The sequence below is a fragment of the Adiantum capillus-veneris genome, chromosome 20 (genome assembly GCF_014529385.1).
Source record: "Adiantum capillus-veneris isolate H3 chromosome 20, ASM1452938v2, whole genome shotgun sequence".
In the NCBI taxonomy this organism is placed as follows: Eukaryota; Viridiplantae; Streptophyta; class Polypodiopsida; order Polypodiales; family Pteridaceae; genus Adiantum; species Adiantum capillus-veneris.
The window spans coordinates 1,388,073-1,408,766 of record NC_140950.1 but is presented as its reverse complement, the minus strand read 5'-3'; positions in this window follow the sequence as shown (position 1 = coordinate 1,408,766).

Sequence of the window (20,694 nt, the reverse complement as noted above, 5' to 3'; positions counted from 1 at the left end):
AGCTAAACAATCCTTAATACATTTATCGTGATTTTCCTGATTTGGTTTCGTCTTTTCGGGCAATCGGGGATCAAGTGAGTGATGCCACACTCAAGACAATAGGCATTTACTTCAATGATCTCCGTATGAGGACATTGTTTGACCAAGTGGTTGTCACGACTTTTGTCTGTCTCTGGTTGAGGAGATTCTTTTAGCATTTTCTCTTGGCTATAAGCAAGCTTTGACCTAGATAAGCCGCTATTTGCAATGAATCGCAATGTCCTTTCATCAATTTCATACCTTCTTTCTTTTGACTGAAACCCAGGAGGTGGAGGTTGTAGCGGCCTCACCACTCCATGTGTTTCTTTCACATTTTGTTTCTCCGAAGTGTAGTACTTACTTTGGTTGCTATGCCACATTGTAGCTGGTACTGGCATTGGTTTATTTGATGCTTTCATCATTGGCATGTATCTCATGTCTACCTGCATTCTAGCACCTGGCAGCGGAGGTTGTTGTCCTAAGACAAGCTGTGGTCTTAAAACTCCTACTGGTCTTGGTGCATTCCCCGTAATGTATCTAGGTGGAGTAGGTGCTTCTGGAACAGGTTGTACATACCTCTCCCTAGCATTTTCCATGCTATAATAGCACTCTTCCCCCGTATGGTTCGTCCATTTTCTCTCAACTTCACACCACTTCGGCTCTCCCGAATCAGACCTTACAAGAGGAATCAACCCCTTGACCAAGTCGTCGATAAGCTTTTCTTGATCAATACGTGCCGTTGGCTTGGCAATGGACTCACTTATCTGTGAAACACAATGCTGAGAGGATGTGTCATCTCCTTGACTCTTTAAGTCCTTTTCTTTGTATGCCTCACAATTATCCACTAGATAAAGAGCTTCTTTGATCAACTCGTTTAGCGTCATCCTCCTTATCATATGCAGATCCTTCTGAAGGCCGGCATGTCTCATTCCCTGGATAAAGATCAGCATCAGTCGTGCTTGTGTAGGTAACTCCGCTCTCGGAAAGAGCCTAACATATCTCTTGAGTCGTAATGATGCTTTGCGTACTGATTCATCCTCTTTCTGTTTGAATCTATGGATTTGCGAGACCGTGTTGTGAGCAATGCCTTTTGGCAAGAACTCTTCAATAAAATCCTCAAACAGCTCATCTAGGGTCTCAAAATCCCATTTTTCCACCGAGTCGAACCATGTAGCTGCATCATCTTCTAGAGTCAATCCAAATCCCGCAAACTGTGTCGCAAAATCTGAAACTTCCTCTGCTCTAATCACTCTTCTAAAAGCCGCTACGTGATCTCTTGGATCTTTATCTCCGGAGTATTTTCTATTTACCCATTTCTGGACTTGGGATGGTCTAACTCGTCGATTGTCCACAAGTCTAACCAAAGACTCTTCCAATCCTTCTCTCGTTATCGCTCTTGAAGGGAATCCTGGTGGCTCTCTTCTTGGAACTCCTATAGGAATTCTCGTGTTTGGTGGAGGCATTTGTGGTCCTTCATTTACCAAATGTCCACCTCTTTCTAGTACAGCATGTGGATTTGTGCTTTCTACAACTCTGTATTCTTGTCCATACTTGTCGACAACTATAGATCTCCATTGACAGTCGACTCCGTATGTGTAGACATATAAGAGCTTGTAATCTATTATCTCTTCTAGGTATGGATATGAGTACCTATAAAGATTGACCTCATTGTCGTCAATGTATCTATATAGTCCTTCACTCTCATGACCAATCATCCAAACTCTCTCAACATGATGGATCTTTATCAATTGCAAGTTTGGAAGATCCATTGTGGGAGGATATTCCTCTATCGTCGGGATCTCCAAGCTTGTGTAAGCTGCGTTTGAATCTAGGGTAGACATGATTTCTGGGCTTAAGAGCTTTTGCTTGGTTCAAGTAGACTTATTCCATTGTGTTCAAGTGCTTTGGTTAGGGAAAAGTCGAAACTATGTCCAAAACCGCAACCGTTTCATCACAATTCTCGCAAATTGTCGCTTTTAGACACCCCTGACTTCCAGATGAATTTTGAGGCCTCAAACGTCGTTTTTTTCAAATTTGAACTAAATGGTTTCCGTAAGCATCATTTAGTTCAAGTTTGGCTCCAAGATCTGTAGAGCCGCTCTCAGGCTACGTTTTGATATAAAAACTTTTCCGATCCGATACCGTTTGTGAAAGTTATGGCCAAAACAGTGAAATGCAGTTTAGACTGGTCAAAATGAGTCCAAATTCAATTTTGAAGAAAATATTTGGAATCTCTGTGAGACTGTGAACACTCCTGTATGGTCAAAAGTACAGTTGGGCCCTAAATCTGGCCTGGAGACATCCTACGCGTAGGATGTCTATATGCTCAGAATTTAACAAAATTTGGTCCAGAGACTCTCCTTGAGTCCAGCAACACAATGGTATGCTCAGAATTTCAAATGGACCTAAAAATGGCCTTGAGACATTCTACACGTAGGATGTCTTTTTTCTCAGAATGACTTGAAATTTTCACCACAGCTTCTCTTTGATGTGCTGATCAAAGTGGTGTGCTCATAAGTTGGTTTGGAGCCCTAAATCAAGCTGGAGACATCCTACGCGTAGGATGTCTAACTGCTCAGATTTTGTCCAAACTTGCACTGTAGCTTCCCCTTGATGTGCTAAACTCACAGCTATTTTTACTTTTTGATTCTGACACCTATAGGTTGGTCAAATGATCAAGAATCTGTTCCAAAATCCTGATGTTTGTTATGATGAATTTCCAAGTCAAATCAACTCCAAATTGGACAAAATTTGACTAGGAGGCTTATCTAAGGCTATATGACAGCATGCTATGTCCACAGTAGAATTTTGGTTTCAGAATTATGCCTTAGACATTCTACGCGTAGGATGTGTTTTTGCTCAGAATGAACCCAAATTTGAATCACAGACCCTCCTTATGGTGCTGATCACAGTCGTATGCTCAGAAATGTGTTTAGAGTCTTAAATCACACAGAAGACATCCTACGCGTAGGATGTCTTTTTGGCCTGTTTGACCCCAGACTTGTCCCAAAGCTTCCCCTTGATGTCAGTAACCCAGTGGTATGCTTAGATTTTGGTTTGGATTTCAAAAGTCTCAATTTTTAGCTGTTCTTGCCTTTTTCAGTCAAAAGTGTTAAAGTCTGCTTTGAACCCAATTTTCTCACCCAAATGAGCTGAAAACTCTCACATGCAATCAATACAACATTTAGAACATGCCTTTGGAGTCATCCTATGGCTTGGTCTCAAAAATTATGCCTTGGACAGAATTTGGGTAGGATGTCTGGAAATTCTCATCTATCTGGCCTTATCCTGTCAAGATATGGTCAAGTTCCCCTTTCCAGGTGAAAATAGGGTAAAACCTACCTTCTGAACACACTGGTCAACTCAGAATTTCAAAAAGAATGCCCAGATCACCCTGTAGACATCCTACGTGTAGGATGTCTACTGCTGATTTTTTCAGACTGAAGTGTCCTTGATGCTTCCTTATGCTCTCAACAAGTGCAAGTATGCTTCACAATTGCAAAAACATGCAAAAATCACTCAATTTAAGCCTTTTCTGAAATTTTATGTTTTTTGACTCCGCCTTTTGGCTTTTGGTCAACAAAATTAGGGAAAAACACCCAAGTCAATATGTCACTAGGGTAAAACCTACCCTCTGAACCCACTGGTGCAGTCAGAATTTTCAAATTTGGTCTCCAGAACCCCCTTGAGACATCCTACGCGTAGGATGTCTATGTTTACAGAATTGCAGGTTTTCTTCACAGAACCCTTGAAAATGCTCTTTTATATGCACAGCATCATTCAGTCATACAAAAATATCCACAAAAGCTTTTTTTTTAATGCATTTTTACCCTCAAAAGCACACTTTTCCGTGATTTCAAATGCAATCAAGCACTTTAGCAAATAATTCAATGTTGAATAGCTCTAGATCAGAATCGGATCACTTACCTAAAGCTCCTCCTACAAATCATATGGGGTTTTGCATCTATGAGTAGAAAAACGCTTCACTGCCACACACGGACTAGTAAATGCTTTTATCACCTCACAAATCACTCGACCACCAACAACTTCTCTAATCCACATATCCTCACTAAACCTATCTAGTCGCAGATCCTCGGCAAGACACACGCTTCCTGGCTATCCACTTGATCACGGAATATCCTCTTCCGGATCCACTTAAGAAAAACGCTTTCTTTAGCCGAAACTAAATCAAGCAACCATCACACGAGTGTTAGTAGGAAACCTACTTAGGTCTTTGTGTCCCCGGCAGCGGCGCCAATGTTGGACGGGAAGCGACTCACACACCCGTGAAGTGCATGCAAACACTACCTAGATCAACATAATGTCAATCGAGGACACAGATGACACGATAGGCACACAGAGGAAATCTCTTAATCTTGTCAGGATGAGACCATCCTACACATACAACACTTTGGAAGGCCAACTAAACCACAATCAAGAACCTCACTGCTCTCAACTACACCACCTAGCCACATACACACATGCGGAAGGTAACTCACCTAATCATGCCAGATTCGTATGAAACTTAAGGAACACCATCCCCTCACTAGGATACACTTGTCCCTAAGCTTCTACACTCAAAACCCTCACTCAAAACCCATCTGCGGAAAATGCGTAGGATGACAGAGCCGAATTTTGAAAGTGCCCGAAACTAAAATTTATGAGTACCTATGCGTAGCTTATGTCGCCACGATTCTATAGACTACTAGCACGCAGAAAACAGACATCATTTGATACACTTACGGCCACAATTAGCTCGTAGATGTGTCGGCGTGTGCGCTTCGTCTCGCGTGGAATGCTTAGCATTGTCGCGTAGCTCTCCTCGAGCCTACCGCAATGGTGCAGTCGTATCTCCAATGTGTTGAGTGAGCCGGGCGTAGCGAGACGATGAAGCTCACGCTCACTCTCTTTCTCTCTCACACACAGTAGACGACAGCGCTAAAACTTGATTATGGTAAAAGTCCCTTTACAAAATGACCTAGGTACCTTATATACTAAGGCTACCTTAGGTTTAACCAAAAATGGGGTTGAAAGGGTCAAATGGCTTTGTATTTACAATCTGGAAGTGCCATTGCACCCCGGCTTCCGAAACTAGAATAACTACTCACAAATGACGTTTATAGCCATAATCCGCAGCATTTCATAACTCGCAAAAGATAAGACTTTGGTACGAAACTTGAGTTATGTTGTGTTGTTGACCCAACGGTCAACAACAATTAAAACCTAATGGAGCTATTTTGCGGTGTGTAGTTGATGTGGTTGCTTATTGCCAAGCCAACCTGTCTTGCAGGGAGCACCTTCACACATACTATGCTTCAAAAGAAAGGGAATGTGCCCGTGTGTTTTGGGAGGTTAAAGAGGGGGAAGTGAACAGGGAGGTGAAGTGGAATTGTGCCACTATGGCAAAAACTCGCTCTCTGCATGCTTTTCATGGTCACAACCCTGGGGATCCAACTGTCCTTGCAACGAGAGCCTTGGCATGATTATGTGATGCATGCATGCACGAAAAATGGAATCGTTGCATCAATAAAGCTCACGTGCAGCCTTGGGATTATCATACTCTACTGCCATTACCTGATGAGGCTGTGTCACATTCTAAGCCGAAAGATGAAGCAGCCACCTTTGATGACTTCATGTACGAAGGTCATCATGATGTGTTGAGTAGCGCTCTACGTGCTGGTAACACATTTGCTATAAATCCAGATGCTTCGACCAACGTTGAGGATGTGGATTTCTATGTGGTCAAGTGTGTTGCAACAAAGGAGAAGGTGGAAAAGGGGTACCTCAATGAGTGGGGCAATGCAATTGATACAGGTTCATATTTTGTGTAAGGCCTATATTACAAGAAATTGGATGCATACACCTTCAAGCTAGACCACAAGCAGCCCATTGTCCACGTACTTTTGCATTTGGTACGTATCAAAATACCCATGGAGCACATCCCAAGGAGACGGTAGGTGTACACAATCAACCCAAAAAGTTATGAAGCAATCTATAATAGCATGTCCTTCAACTTTTAAGTTGTAATCACTGCATCTTCAATATACTCCTTGCTCAGAGATGATGCAGTTTCATTAAAAACTTGGGTATCTTTTGTCTCTTGTGTGCTCTGTATATAAATGGCTTTGGTGTTTATCACAGAGGGGTCTCAGTTTAAGGGAGATCATTTGTGCAACCTGTCTCATCAAACTTAGAGGATCTGAGCTCATCAAGAAAATGTAGAACTCTAGAGAGGTGATCAAACAAGCTCAAAGTACGCCTCCTTTGGCGTCTTACAATTTACGCTTTTTACAGCAGGAATCCATATGGTTTGGGCAGGTAGCCCACAAATATAAATGGAAACTGTAAAAGAAGGCACATCCACCTTATAAGAAAGGCATCAAGATTTGGAAAGACGTGTACAAAAAAGGCCAGTGGCTTGCACAATATGATAATAAGAAGGTATGCTAATGTGTTCTATGGGTATGCTAGTTAGCATAAATGGTATGCTAATTAGCATACTATTTATGCTATTTAGCATAAACAATGTGCTAATTAGCATACCTTTTGCTAGTTTTCAAGGAGAAGAGATGAAAGCTTCTTGTATATTGTGTATGCTAATGCTAATTAGCATACTATGTATGTTGATTAGCATAAATTTATATATGCTAGTTAGCATAAACAATATGCTAATTAGCATAACTTTGTTGGTTTTCAAGGAGAAGAGATGGCAGCTTTCTATATACTCTGTATGCTAGTTAGTATACTATGATGTGAGTGGAATGCTAATTAGCATACTGTTTATGGTGATTAGCATAAATTTATATATGCTAGTTAGCATAAACAATATGCTAATTAGCATAACTTTGCTGGTTTTCAAGGAGAAGAGATGGTAGCTTTTTGTATACTGTGTATGCTAGTTAGTATACTATGATGTGAGTGGAATGCTAATTAGCATACTGTTTATCCCAACTTTAGCATAACTTTGCTGGTTTTCAAGGAGAAGAGATGGCAGCTTTCTGTAGACTGTGTATGCTAGTTAGTATACTATGATGTGAGTGGAATGCTAATTAGCATACTATTTATGCCAACTGGCATAAACAGTATGCTAATTAGCATACCCTTGCTGGTTTAGGGGAGAAGAGATGGTAGATTTTTGTATACTATGTATGCTAAATAGCATACCTTTGTTGGTTTCAAGGAGAAGAGGTGGCAGCTTTTAGTTCACTGTGTATTCTAATTAGCATACTGTTTATGCCAGTTGGCATAAATAGTATGCTAATTAGCATACCTTTGTTGGTTTTAAGGAGAAGAGATGACAGCTTTCTGTATACTATGTGTCTAATTAGCATAATATGTTGTGAGTGAAAATTAACACAAACAAAAATGCACAGTAGGCTAATTGAAGGTATTCTAATTAGCATACTATTTATGCCAGTTGGCATATACAGTATGCTAATAAGCATGTCTTTGCTGGTTTCAAGGAGAAGAGATGACAGGTCTCTGCATCTTGTTATGCTAATTAGCATATTGTTTATGCTAGTTGGCATTCTGTGGGTGTGGCTAATTAGCATAGTTTTGCTGGTTTCAAGGAGAAGGGATGGTAGATTTCTATATACAGTGTATGCTAATTAACATACTATACTGAGTGGAAGTTACCACAAAAAAAAATGTACAATATGCCAATTGAAGGTATGCTAATTAGCATACCTTTGCTGGTTTAAGAAGAAGAGATAAGATCTCTGTAAATTGTGTATGCTAACATTAGGAAAAAATTGGACCCCCTTGGGGCCATGTAAGGATCCCTAATTTTAAGGGATTAAAGCTAATTTTGTAGGGGATGGAGAGAACAAAGACAATAAATAGGGCTACTTTTGTAGCTCTCTCTCTCTAACTTCTCTCTAGATAGGAGAGGGGGGGAAAGTAGGGAATAAGGGTGGTAAAGTAGGAGGAATAGGGGGGATAAAGTAGGAGAAAGAGGGGAGTAAAAAGAGAGAGAGGAGTAAAGGTAGAGAGAAGAACCATTCTCTCTCTACCTATCACCAAACAAAGAGAGTAAGTAGTTATGACAAAAGCCACTTTTCAGTTCGTGCATCAATTTACCACCAAAAAATGATTTTTTTATAAAATCTTCAAAATGGATCTTTTAAGCTTTCAAAAGGTCCCTATATATATATATATATATATATAACATTATTTTTTTAGAAGAATCTAGCTTTTATAAGCTCCAAATCTAAAATTCCTTGGGTCCCTCTCTACATTAACTCCAATAATAAATAGACAATGCCACATCATCAAAACGTCCATCCAATAAAGCCTAAAAATTGAAAATTGAAAATTTAAAAATTTTCCTCCTTTGAGCTCAAAAATTGAACCTATATATGAAAAAATATATTTTAAAGTCTTTTTATCCCAAAAATTGTCTGTTTATCCAAAAAGTATATCTTATCAATTTTTTTCCCATCATAACTTTTCACCATGTCTCTTCGCGACATAACCAATGAATCACCTGCGCCGTCATCTACTAGGTCAACTAATGTCAGTCTGCGTCTACCGATCGAATTTTCTCCCACAAAAAAAAAATGACGAGAAAGCATCTCAACCGGCATCCGTACAACGGTTTCGAGGAGAAACCAATGTTGACTTGTGGCTTGATGGAGGGTTGTATCCAAAAGATCCGCTCGTGGGCTGTCATCCGACATTCCGTACACTCCCAAGCTTAATCAAATATGTGGGAGAAGGAGAACGTGGTCTTCTTGGGTATTGTAAGAGATTGGACTCCAATCACGTAGGTGCGTCGGCATATTTCTGACAACAATGTCAAGTGTTACACAATCATTCCACAAATCTCCAACAATAACTACATTCCATAGAGAAACAACTCAAAGATATTAAAGAGGAGATGAAAGCTACAAAAACAGAGGTAACTAAGCTACAAATTGCAATGATGCAGCTAAAAGCCACTCCATTTGGCATGCGTGAGCGTAAGAGGGAGTTCTCTTCCATTGAAAACTTAGCATCTAATGGAGGGGCACGTAAGAAGCGGATCACGGCAACCAGGTATTTTAAAATTCACAGTGTTTATAACTCTCAAATAATTTTCATCAATTTGTAACTCGGTTCACCTTTTGAAATAGGACATATATACAAGATGTGTGTGGAAGTTTTAGACAAGAGGACCGTTGCAACCTTCTCCTAGGATGCATCTCAAAGGAAGATATACTTTACATCATAGGTTGTGAAAAGGCCAAACACATGAAAGATGCCATCACAAAGGAGATCCTAAAAAAGATCTCTAACCTTGTGTCTGAGGATGATGTCCAGAGAGCTTGTGATGAGGTTGGGATCAGCACAAATGCATACCATGCACTTCATGGATTGATGAAAGACGCATTATGAGAGCAAGGCATCACCGAGAATTTATTTCCTATTCCACATAGGGTCCGACTTGCAAAAAAAGCAAACAATGATCTCGTTCGGGAATCCCTTGGCGAATACAAACACATTGAAGGGTCCATGGTGTACTCTTCCACGAGTGCCAAGTCACGTGGTAATATAAAGGGAGGAAATACTATTCCTAATGGGACAAAGTCTTTTAGTTATCATCAATTCAACAATATTTTTGTTGACTTGAAACGACTGCAACGAGCTATGGTTAAATTTTATGCTTTGTCTCCACAAGGTAATACAAATTGTAATGTCGTTTTTTATTTGTATTGAATATCATTTAGTATAACAATTCAATTCTTGTGTTGTTTCAGTACTTGGAGAGAAGCTCATATTTATTCTTAAGCTGGATGAATGTCAAATTTTCAAAGGACGGAGATTGGAACGTATGAGTGTGACACTCATGAATGAGGCAATGTTTTTTGCAAAAGTCGATGCTATCGGTGATCATTCTCAGAAACCATCATTTAGTGTACAATTGGAAAAAGAAATATGGTGGTTAGGAGCTTTTGAAGTTCCGAAGGAGACTCATGAGGTGTTGGCATGGGTCTTCTCTATGATCCCGTGGATCACAGAGGTTATTAAGGCACAACTAGAGGGAGAAAAGCTAGAAGTAGATGGAGTAGGTACATTTGATGTTGAGTGGCACTTAGGAGGTGATCTAAAAACAATCAAATGTATACTTGGGTGTAAACAAGGTGCTTCATCACTTCTTCCTTGTCCATATTGTGTACGAGGATACAAGGAGAGTACTCGTGGCTCCATGTCTTCAAAGAAAAATGTCAAGGGAAGTCAGGCAACAGGGTCAATGGATGATGGTGCAAGGGATTGGGTGTGCTCGGTGTTGAAGTGTCCTATCATGGAGGTCCCCAATCGGTCGACAAAAGATAAAACATGGCATCTCATTATCAATTTTCCACTTACAAATGTACACTTTTGCACTTTGCATGCCTTTATGCGTATATTTGATCGCTTGTTAAAGCTTCACATAGAGTACGCTTTCACAATGAAACCACTTTCCAGATCCGTGGAAGCCATTGGAATAGTTGAAACAATTCTAAATTTGATTGGATGTCATGGTGTCAATGTTTCTATCATCGGTGAGGTGGATAATATGCATGAAGTGCCACAAAAAGTATCTATGAATGGTGTGAAAGCACGTAGGTTTTTCAAGAAACCAGAGATGCGAAAGGAGAGGGGTGAAGAGGATGCTCCATGGGAGCTATGGAAAGCGCTTTGCAAGTGTACGACCGATCAAGATTCAAATCCCATGCTTGTAAATCTACGTAGGCAAGTGTGGCACCACTTGGAGTTAGTGCTTCAAATAATGTGGAAACCCCAAACCACGAGCGAGCAACAAAATTTGTTCAAAGATCACATTTCGAATTTCACTAAAGCATTTGTGCAAGCGTGGGGAGAGAGCAATATCACACACTACATGGTAAGTTACTTTGTTCAGTTCAAATTTTGATGCTATACATAAATATTTATTTGATCTAAGCATTTTTTCTTGATGCAGCATATTTTGTATGTGCATGGAGCATTCTTTATGTCAAAATATGGTTCATTAGACATGTGGAGCACTCAAAGAATGGAAAAATCACATTATTGAGCCAAAGGTGTTTACTTTAAAAATACACGTCACGGTGGTGGAACTACAAGATCCAACTACATGAAGGAAATGTTTGATTGGTTCTTTCGTTGTTCTTTGGGGAGATGTCATGCCATAGAGCGAGCGCGAAAGTCAAGTCTTGCCAAGGAGGTTAGGAGACAATCTCGACTTACTGCTAAAGAGAAATGGAGAAACTCCACCGGACCCCTTAATCATGCTAGGTGGCGTGAAAATCGCCATAGAGTGGGCAAACGTTGGTTACCCAACATGTAAAACAAATGATGCTATGCAATGTAATGTTTATATTTGTAGATGTCTTTGTTGAGTTGTATATAATCCTTCTCCATTTATCTATTTTTTGTTTTTTATATTTTGATGATATTAAGAGTTTTTTAAAGTGGCCTGGTCAAGTGTGAAGAGACCTTTTTTTTAAAAATAAAGGGCTTTTAGAGAAGAAGGAGTCTCATTTTCATCTTGCCCCTTCTTACACCATGGCACGCACAAAGCAAACAGCAAGAAAAGATCAACCTTTTTTTGCTCACCCTCAGTCAACCGTCCAAGGTGCTCAAAAACCACCTTGGATACACGAACAAGAGCTCTTAGAAGAGATGGAGAGAGAATGGTCAGGTGAAGAGCAACAAGATGGACAACCTTCACGCAAGAAGAAACGGGTAGTGACATCAGACACACAAAACGAAACGGACAACGAAGCACAAAGCCCACCATGGAGCGGACAGGAGATCCCAAGCAATCATCGAGTTCCGGTCGGGAAGACATTGCCACGTGGCTTCGGCGCTCTGCCGTCAGATCAGCCTAGAGGTGATCATGGGTAACTAAATGAAGAGGATTTTGAGGATGTAGCAGACGAGCCAGTTGGAGCGCAGGGTGGAGTTGAAGAGCTAGTCGGAGCACATGGTGGCCTTGAAGATGCGCAAGCTCCCCCTCGCAAGCCCTCTCGTAAAAAGAAAAAGTTTTTAAGGTTCGCCCTCGCAAGGCCTATGTCCCAGATCCTACCATCCCTCAACAACGGGCTCCTGCTGTGAAGCGACACATTCCAAAGGCGTTGCAAGAGATTCGTCACTATCAAAAAACTTCAGACCTTCTCATACGCAAGGCACCATTCGCACGTTTGGTAAAAGAGATCATGCAAAGTTATCGAATGGCGTTTTGAGTTCAAGGTATCGCCGTAGAATCTCTGCAAGAAGCGACAGAATATCATCTAATTTCTCTTTTTGAAGACATCAACTTGTGTGCTATTCATGCAAAACGGGTGACAATAATGCCCAAAGATTTAGCTCTTGCGCGTCGAATCAGAGGACAAAGAGATTGAATTTGACTTTTAGGCAATTTTGCCAATGTAAAGATATATTTTTGAAATATAACGAGTCGTGGATTTTTCAAATATAATGAGTCGTGTACATTTGTTTTAAGTGATAAGTAAAGCTAAGTAGAGAGAGGAAAAGAGAGAGAGAGAGAGAGAGAGAGAGAGAGAGAGAGAGAGAGAGAGAGAGATGTGGATAAGTCAACCAAGTTTGGTTGATTGAATAACCAAAAAAACATTGTATTCTTATAATTTTTGCTTAAAAAACCTTTAATTAGGCTGTCTAGAGGCTTGCCGCAGAGGCGCGCGAGAAGCCAAAAGTAAATGTTACTTCTGACTTCTCGCGCGCCTCTACGGCAGGCCTTTAGACAGCTTAATTAAAGCTTTTTTATGCCAAAATTATAAGAATACAATGTTATTATGTTTTTATTGATGGAGATTGGACTGAAAAAAACTCTATATTTTGATTCAGAGAATTACACAAGTGTATCACAAGATAGAACCAATCATATACTATCTATCGTACAATAAACTCAATATAGAAGTTGAAAAGTACCAGTTAAAATCAATTTCCATTCGAATTTTGAAATAACAAAGTACAAAGATGTGATATCTCATTACATACTTGAAGGAGTTAATTACAAGATTTATGCATCTATTGACTGCTTGAGCCATCTAAGATATGGCGAGCAATGTTTTCTCGACGCTCTTGGGCGCAAGGAAGCTGTTTGTGCAGCACATCCCAAGCAATTTGTTTGACATTGCTTAGACCTACAGCTTGGCTTAAGGCCACGTTACAAAGCACACGACCACGAATGTGTGTCGCAAATGCAGCACTGGCCAGAGATTGATTACAAGATATATAACTTGGGAGGCTTGAGATATGGTTGACAGGCATAGGATGCGGCTCATTGCTTTCATCATTGACACCCAAAATTGACCACAAGGAGTGTACTCCTTGTGGATTATCGCAAAGCCGTCCTGGGGGAGCTTGCCAAGGTAATGCGCAAGAGACGATTGCCATCCAAAAGCTTGGCGCCTACCATCTCCTCCCCGACCTGCATGCTCATCCAGCTCCACAACATTCTACAAAGAAATCAATAGATAAATAATATTTCAGAATGCAACAATGAAAATTAACGTAATCACAAAACAAAAATCAATTAATACCTCTTGTTTTTCGTCGTCTTCATCGTTTATGCCTTTGTTGTCAAGAGAAATAGATGAATTGGGAGCCATAGCGACACTCTCAAGTTCATCTATATGAACAGGCATAGGAGTGCGTTGGGCTTCAAGCAATGCACGTGTAGCTACAAACTCATCCTCCGACACAAATGAGTGCGGTGCATCTGTCACCACCACCATTGCCAACTCCACTGTATCTACCACACTCTCTCCAAGGGGAAGGAGGCTTCGATCCAAAGGATTGGAAGAGGGGTCAATGGCAGAGGACTCTACAGTGGCACAGAGGATGGACAGACACTCATCCATGCGGATGTCAAAAGTCTTTTCAAGATCATGTAAAAACAAATATTCCTCCCCATCTATCACAATTGGGGAGAGGTGTTCAAAAAAAACCTCCGGAGTTAATGTCTCCTCCGGCACATCTGCAGCGGGCTTAAAGGATGCTTTTGCACCCTCATCACCCATGGATTTGGTGGCATCCATGACACCTCCTGGGTAGGTTAGGGCAAGAATATTGCCCTCTTTGCTTGCATCCCAGGGCGCGATAATGGGCTCCTTTGTGTCCTTGACGACACCCCCAAGGCGCAAATGAGGCAAATTCACCTCAGATCTTTCAGGCTCCTCCGCAAGAAGAAACACAAAAGTCGCCAAGCGACTTAGAAACTGGGTGCCGACCTTCTTCTTTTTCAAACGTGAATCTTCAATGTACTGACCTGCCTCACCCGCAATTACACAAAATCGCTGAAGTCGCTGGGTGAAAGGCCGATCGCCTTTGTGTATGTAGCGAAGCAAATCGCATGGAATCCACAATTCCCCTTGTCCGACAATTGGTACAGCATACTTGTCGATGTAAAATTCAAAAAATTCTAAGATAGGCTGAAAAGATTGGCTGTTTAGGTGAATAGTTGCATTCACATCAAGGAATTGGGTGAAGAAATTATGAAGATCTTCATGATCTTGCCACTCGGTTGTTTGTAAAAACGCTTGGAAGCGTTGTAACGCCGTGGCTTCGGGAGGGGTGGAGGAGGATGCCATAATGCTAGCTCTTAAAGTAGGAATGCAAAGAGTGTTGGAGCTCAAATGAGAGTGTGAACAGGCAAAGAGTGTGAAAATGGTAGGATTTAGGAGGCTTTATATAGCACGCGCCCCCCCCCAAAACAAAAAAAACAATAATTAAAATATTAAACAATTTTCATAAAGTAACACAAATAACAAGAAGTTATAAAAAACTTACAAACTAAATTACAATCATTTAACTCAGAAAACACATCACTACAACTTTAAGATAATATGCATTGCCAAAATTTGATACAACCATCTGCTTGAACTTACAATTGTGATATTATAAAAACTTAAAGTACAAAACATAACTACTCTAATGATAAAATCAAATTCTCTTCCATCGTCCACGTCTTTTCAATTTGAATCGTGCTCTCCATGGGGCTACCAATCTAGCAAAAAAAAAAAAAAAAAGCATAACCAACTTAGAGCAGGGAATAATCAAAAGAACATAAATATAACATAATTAAGAGAGAAAAATCATTCACCTTACGTCATCCGATGCAAAATTTTGTATCTTCTCCATGCTCTAAACCCATTATCATTAAGTGCTCTCGCACATTGGCCAATGTCCAATGCTTGTTCACTTGGACGGTTTCAACGGCACCACTCGACAATTTGATTGCAATATCAAATACCTCAATTGTAGCATCGGTGGATTGCAGTGGAATCCATTCACCAAGCTTGCACATCCACCTTTCATAGAAGTACCGCACATAAAGAGTGGAGCGCACCTTGATGAAACGGATAGCAATGCCGAAACTTCCAACCTGACACCGAAAGCGATCTCCGTTGTGAAGACCTTCAAGATACCCCCACTTCTCCCCAAGGATAGCTTCCAATGTATCGTATTGTAGATCTTTGCAAACATACATAGTATTTGTATGATGGAAAGGCAAAGATCCAAAGATGCTAGCAAAGACATGAGCAGAACAACACCATCCAAGCCCAACGGAACGCGAGGCTTTTCCAAATTTTAATGATGCTCTCACATCAGCTACAATATTGGCTTTCAAAGACATTACAGTGAATGCATCTGGCTTTGGCCACTCCATGCTATGCAAGGTTGTAGCTCTCCGTAGCCTTCCTCATCTGTAGGTACAATGTACTTGTGGGTATAGAAGAACACCCTCTGTCGTGCAAGGTTTGATGAAGTTGTGTTGGAGAAGAGCATATCCCCAAGACTTGCATGCATGGCCGTAAATGTGCCTGAAAGGCACGAGAGTGGTTGCTCCTCCACAAGGCTAGAAGGAAAACATCTACATAGAAACCAAACAATCCGTGAGATGTATAAAGTCCATTTTTTTGTTACCACCAAAACCATTGAAGTGAAAGGGACATACAATTATAAGGAAAATCCCTTGGGTTGGTGATCCCTCGTAGACGCATGTGTCCAAACATGAAAACATGTTGAACGATTGCCATCGTACCCTTGTCTCTTACTTGCTTGAAGCCTAGTAGTCTTCCCTTTCAATGGAGATCAACGTTTGTTCTTTCACGAACACGATGGGGACCAATTGCGGAAGGTTGCATGTAGACCCACGCACCTTCTTGAAAAAGCTGAGGTTCCCATTGCTGCTCCTCATTCTTCGAGTTGTGGAGAACCATACTTTGAATGATGGGTTTGGGGCGTCTATTTTGACCATTGTTTGCCATGGATGCTTAAGTGGGAGCTTGAAATTGCAATGGAGAGCTTGGGGAAGGAGGAGGGAGACAAAGTTTAGAGAGAGAGTGGGAGCTTATAGTTGCAATGGAGAGCTTGAGGAAGGAGGAGGGAAATAGAGTTTAGAGAGAGAGTGGGAGCTTAAAGTTGCAATGGAGAGCTTGAGGAAGGAGGAGGGAGACAGTTTAGAGAGAGAGTGGGAGCTTAAAGTTGCAATGGAAAGCTTGAAGGAGGAAGGTGTAAAAGTTTAGAGAGAGAGTGAGAGCTTTGTGTTATGGAAAGGGGCTATGGAGGAAGGGAGTCTTGGAAAAAAGGTTCTAGAGTGAGAAAATGACTTTTTGATCATAGGGTAGGTTTGGGGGGAGTTTTGGATGGAATATTTTGAATTTAATTTTTTTTTGAAAATTTTGAAATTTTAGGGTTTTTGCAAAAACGTAACTGTGGACCCACCACTCCCCCCTCCCTTTTTCCCCCTCCCTCTTTTACCCATCCACCTCCCTCTAGGATACAAAGCAATAAATGAGTGGACAACCCTATTATTCTCTCTACTTTCTTAGGTTCTAGACTTATATACATTGCTCTCTTCCTATTGGCTGGAGCCTAATTAACCTTAATCTTATATGGCCCAAAGAGAGTCCACATTTTTGCTAATGATAATCATACCATTGTATGCTAATTAGCATATTGTATGTTGGTTTCAAGAAGGGATGGCAGCTTTCTATATAATTTATATGCTAATTAGCATACTATGCTGTGAGTGGAAGTTAGCAAAAAAAGAAAACCACAGTATGCTAATTGAAGGAATGCTAATTAGCATACTATTTATGCCAGTTGGCATAGATAGTAGGCTAATTAGCAAATTGTTTATGCATGTTGGCATAGACAGTATGCTAATTAGCATACCATTGCTTGTTTCAAGGAGAAAACATGGTAGCTTCATGTATACTGTATATGCTAATTAGCATACTATGGTATACTGTGAGTGGAAGTTAGCACAAACAAAAATGTTTGCAGTATGCTACTTAAAATGTATTCTAATTAGCTACTATGGGTATGCTAATTAGCATACATGATATGCTAATTAGCATACTATTTTTGCTAATTAGCATAAACAGTCTGCTAACTAGTATAAACATTATGCTAATTAGCATACCTTTGTTGATTTCCAACGAGAATGTATACAGATTCAATGTTTACAAGACAAAAAGGAATGCCAACAGTACACATAGTATTGTCTTCAAAAAGAGTACAATACAGGATTTTTGATCATTACTATCTGAAATAAATGTTGAAACAGTTACAAACATTGGAAAGGAAATTTACAAATTTCCCTCATAATGTTACAAAACTGCAGAGAGCCTCCTACTCTGGATAAGATCGTGGTTTAGCGCGCTTGTACACTCGCTTTTGCCTAGTGTCCGTTTGCTTCTTTGTTTTCTCAGATTTTGGGTCTTGCTCTCTTTCTTCTTCTTGCTAAGCTTTTGTTTCTTGCAACTCTCTATCTGATTTTTCTTGTTGCTACTTCTTTGATTTTTCTCTCTGTAGCCTCTCTCTCTTATGTCTTTCAGCTTCCTCATCATCCTCCCTTTGTCTCCTACGCATAGCTTCCTTACGCTAGGCCTCATTAGACTTTTCCATTTATGATACTAGCTTTTTGATCACTTCTTGTGAAAACAAATTTGGGGAAAAATCAAATGCATTTTCAACTGTATACGCTATAGGATCCTCTGATTACAGCCATAGGAACAACCAACTGCTCAAAGTATCTATTAGGAAGTTTTGTCGTTGTTCTTTGGTATGGTCCTCTATCTTAGGAGTAACAAGCGAAGTTCCCTCAGGGTTCTTGTGCACTTTGTACATACTATCGTCAGACTCTTTTGGAGCCCAAAGTTGCAGTTCTTCCATAATCCAGGCTAATTATATATCTGTCAAGGTCGGCCACTACAATGATTCTGTGAAAAAACACCTCTTAGCTTAGCCCGCTGCTCTTTGAACACTGTTTCTAATATTGCATTCACTTTAGGTGCCATGCTAGTGCTCCATATATACACATGGAAAAATCGGAGGCACCAATCCAAAAATTTGTGGCTATCTTTGCGACAAAATACATACCTCCTATCTTGCACATTGTACTTGATCATTTCCCCTGCATGTTTAGGGGGAATGTCACCGTGCATTGGCTCTACAACTTGAACAATCAAGCCATTCAAATCAAGAACCAAAGCACGCCCCTCGTCTAGCAATGGCTTTGGCACACATATTGCGTCTGGCAGTGCATACCACTCAGCAAAAATAACTTCCGCGGAGGGATGAATATAACTGAAGTAGTCAAAATTTTTTGTTAAGCGTTTAAGATAGCTAGCTAGGTACTTTTCAATCTTGGATTTTTCTTTTCGTAGCTGTCTCGCCTTGGCAATACGCCACTTTCGTATGGTTTTGCATGCAATGGCATAACTCAAATCATGTGTGAGGTCCCTGCCCCTAGTCGAGAGGAGCGGAGTACCTTTGATAGGTCTCCAATCCTGATAAGGAAAAACCAACGGACATTGCCTTAGCTACTACGTAGCCACAGGCATGAACCGTTAGTGAAGGATTGGTCCTATCTCGCTATGGCGGAGCGTGACCACCATAACCCTATCTAAAAACTATCTATAATCAATTATACCGAAAAGTATAAATCTTAGAGTGACCAACCTGTGCGCTTTTTTCTCCATGTTTCAGAAGCACAGCCGCCAAGGTTTGTTTCTTTTAAGATTTATTACTAAAGAAAAAATTCTAGCGTTGGAAAGTTACCCGACTCATCGGGTCCACCCGTCGATAGAATGATACCTTCGGGGTATCATTCTCCCACTTTCCACACCACACTCACCCTTCTTTTGTTATCTAATTACTACCACACTATTTAAACATACATGTTCCTTTACTTTATTTATGATACTGGTTCGTTAAAACAGCCCTTCAAACAGTATTACAAACAATTGTCAAACAAGAAGTCGTCCAATTTTTAAACCAACAACCCTTGGATTAGGTTCACTCAAGAATCTCTACTGGCGCTATTATGTCCGATCGGTGTATACATTATTCATAAAAACCCTTGTCCTCATGAGCGTCCCATACCGCTCGACAAGTACTCGTTGTGCTAATCTGGACGTACTCCCGTCACAGCAACAACGGTGCCAATCTGGGCGTCATCCTCACGCCACGGCAAAACAAAACCGCAGTATCCCGCTGGGCTAATCTGGGTGTACTCCCACCACAGCATCAGCGGTGCCATCTTGGGCGTCATCTCACGCCTCGGCAACTGCCACATAATACCAGCGCTAATAAGTAGAGATACTTGAGAAAAACCATACCGAAGGTTTTGGACAAACATTCTTTCCTATAGCAACCAGTTTAACCAGACAATCTTTCCTACTTGTCAAACATATGACGCGTTTCTTGGGGTTAAGCCCCGTGGTTTCTGTCCGTATTTTCTTTTCATAAGGTAAATAATATATTCTTATGGTCTCGCATATGCAATGATGCATAACTTGAAACTGCAATACTAACCTGTACCATAGCTCCGATTGGTCCGATTGGTGGAGACATAGCATTTTCCGCAGGGATTCCACCGTTACTTGTACCAGCTTCATGATCATTAGTGCCTTGTGTTCGAGCACGCTTTGGAGCCATTTTTTTGTACTACACTTATGTTATACACTTAGAACTTTAAATTAGTCAATTTTCCTAGTAATCTCCTTGTTTTCAAAGAGAGTCTGTAATTTGAATCCTCGCCAACTCGGATTCACACTTAGTGTTGTTGTTTTACATCTAATTTCTATACACCAAATATTTGCTAATCTTAATTAATAAATTAAGTGTGTAAATTATGAGTGAAAGTTTAGGAATGCATTACTTTTATGCTTGACATTTCTAATCCAATTCTAACTTCAATTCTATACTTCGACTAAATCAATTTTTAGTATTATTCAAAATTCTATTTAACCTAATTGACAATAACACTAGTGAATGAGAATTTCATCATGTATGATAAGAATACGATGAGTTCTCTTATGTATTAACTTTCAATTAACAATATATAAGTTAATAGTGAAGATGTACTAACTAGAGAGAATAGGTATACTTAGAGAGATTAGAGTAAGAGAAAACATACACACACATCTTTTCTAAAGTTAATTGAATCTCCCCAATCTATTAGAGAGATTAGAGTAAAAGATAACACACACACACACACATAACTAATTGAATCTTACTAATCTATTAGAGAGATTAGAGTAAGAGATAGCACATACACACACACATAACTAATTGAATCTTACTAATCTATTAGAGATTAGAGTAAGAGATAGCACACATACACATAACTAATTGAATCTTACTAATCTATTAGAGATTAGAGTAAGAGATAGC